The sequence below is a fragment of the Penaeus japonicus genome, unplaced genomic scaffold (genome assembly GCF_977035675.1).
Source record: "Penaeus japonicus unplaced genomic scaffold, GWHDUDI00000001_assembly GWHDUDI00000031, whole genome shotgun sequence".
NCBI classification, from domain to species: domain Eukaryota; kingdom Metazoa; phylum Arthropoda; class Malacostraca; order Decapoda; family Penaeidae; genus Penaeus; species Penaeus japonicus.
In genome coordinates this window covers 19,888,479-19,890,978 of record NW_028234433.1, presented here as the reverse complement: position 1 = coordinate 19,890,978, position 2,500 = coordinate 19,888,479, and the positions used below count along the sequence as shown (strand labels likewise).

Here is a 2,500-nt window from a genome sequence, read left to right as displayed (position 1 = left end):
GCGTCATTTATTTAACTGATTTAGGCCTATGCGTTTGTAAGCCCCGGCATTATAACATGCAGGGCTGGAATGCCCCCGTCATGACTGGGTTAATCTCCCATTTGACCATCAACAAGCCACTCTTGGGTAAAGACAAGTATGGTATTGCACTTTATTTACAGGATAATCAAAGTTATCAGAAAAATGAAAGATTTATTTACAACTTTTTATACAAATGTTTCATTTGCTATTATCAGAGTGACATCCTGAAAAGTATAATTTGATAACAAAAGATAAAAAAGGTGGTAAAAACATATTAGATAACAAAATGTACATTAAGGTCTGGTTACTTTAGTATTTAGAATCAGTTTAAATTGATCAACCTCACCACACACACCTTTATATAAAAAAAAAAGGAAAGAAAGAAAAAATCTGCAACTGAGGAAAAATAGTGGTGGGTTTAGAGCAAGTGCATGGCTGTTAGCTTATGTTACAGTCTATAACAAAAAGAATAAATTCAACTGAACTTTATTTTATCTGCTGCTCAGCTATTTGAGTGAAGTAATATTCAGAGTTCGTTAAAGGTGAAAGGAGTGTGAAGCATGCTGTTGCAATTGACAGTTTGGGAAGAGGCAAACCATGACAGACCTGGTACAAGGAGGGGGGGGGGGTACTTTAGATTGCCACTCTAAGGTTTATCAATATCTGGTACTATGTTGCTGAGTCAGGGATTGTGTTGCTCCATGGTAAAAAAGAAACAAAATGTGAAACAGCCATTAACCTTGAGCATATTTCATCCATAATATAAATTCACTTGAATTATTTACTTGTTAACAAGAAGAAAAAAAACTTTTATAGTTATTCAAAAAGAATTAGGAGAAAACTAAATTGGCTGAGATGAGCTTGTGACAAAAAATGAAACTGGTTATGCATACAGTATGGAAACAAATGCTGATTTGTAAAAAAAATTTGTTCACTATTTTACAAGTTTCATATAAACAAGTTATTTATACAAATACAGTAAAACTCACTTGCATATGTATATGCTAACTGAAACTAAAAAAAACTATTTAGTAAAATTATACCTGTTGTAAATAAATCTGTAGATTACAAAACCAGTTAATTTTTTAGTAAATTACTACCCCAGAAAAACATCCTATCATGGAGTTTTAAATGAATGCATTAGAGGCTAATGCTTTTCTCATAAGATTTTTTTTTTGTAATAATTCCATCTAAACTACTGAATTAGTGTTAACCTCACTGCATGGTATTTTTAAAACCATCATTTTGAGTTTGATATTTGGCAACATTTAATTCTAATATAGATATAACCCGACTTCAAATAAAAATGCCTCCAACTGGTACTATCCATTATGTACATTCAGGGATGTTAAACAATTAAAAAAATATATCTGATTCTGAGTAAAATTATTATATATACTAATTGAAAAACTGAAAATACTTGTCTTATGTTATAAAACCTGATGCTCGAATACCATCATCAGTTACGATCAGTTGTTAAGTGTGTTCGCATATGACTCCTCAGACTCTCTTTGCGGGACGACCTGTATGGACAGTGTGAACATGCAAAGGGCTTCTCTCCTGTGTGAATGCGAATGTGCTTCTTCAGATCTGAGTTCTGGGAACATCGAAAATTACAGTGTGGACAGGGGAAAGGTTTCTCCCCTGTGTGAGTCCTCTCATGACGAAGCAAATTGCACTTCAAGCTGCTGGTGTAGGAACAGTAGAGGCACTGGTGGATCTTGGTGCTTGATGAATAACTATTGCTCTTGCTAACATTATTCCACAGGTGCTTCCTACTGATGCCTTCATTGGCTCCTAGGTCTTCACATCTTGCTAACATCTGTAGGAAGAAAACAATTGAATAAGACTTCATTCAGCATACATATATGGCAATAGGTTGCTAAAAAAGTGAAAACTAAAGTTGGTGATATTAGATTATAGGAGAAAGAGAGATAAAAGGGAATGGGGGAGAGAGAAAGGGAGAATGGGAAAAGGTTAGTTACCTCATTGCGAACGGGTGCCATGACATACATGACGCCCTAGTTTTTGGCCTGACAGCAGGTGTCGTGATGTACATGACAGTAGTCGGCATGCCTTATTTGACGTTGGGAGGAGTGTGGGTCAATGTGTTTCTTTATAATAATATGAGTAATAACTATTTAGTGAGTAATGATGACAATTGCATTCATAATTACTATAATTGCTGTAATACTAAGCAAAATCGGGTTTAATCTAAAATCTAAAACATAGATAGCACCATTTTCTCCTATCAGCAGCAGGAGAGAGAACCTAAAATGGGAGTGAGTGGGTGAGTGAGTAAGTAAAGTAAGGGAGATAGAAAGAGAGGAAGTAAGTAAATAAGTAGGTAAGGAAGGAAAGGAGGAAGGCAGGGAGTAAGTGAGAGAGAGAGGGAGGGAGGCAGGGAGTAAGTAAGGGAGGGAGGGAGGGAGGCAGGCAGGGAGTAAGTAAGGGAGGGAGGGAGGCAGGCAGGCAGGCA

At 36.2% G+C, this 2,500-nt stretch overlaps 1 pseudogene across 1 annotated transcript in view; it reads right to left on the bottom strand.

Moving 5' to 3' along the window:
* Positions 1-178: 178 nt before the first annotated feature.
* The window catches only part of LOC122250682 (uncharacterized), a 6,255-nt pseudogene continuing 3,933 nt past the window's right edge, over positions 179-2,500 (bottom strand). The window contains exon 2 of the transcript XR_015192622.1: positions 179-1,843. The product of XR_015192622.1 is annotated as an uncharacterized LOC122250682 (transcript). The remainder of the gene's footprint in view (positions 1,844-2,500) is intronic.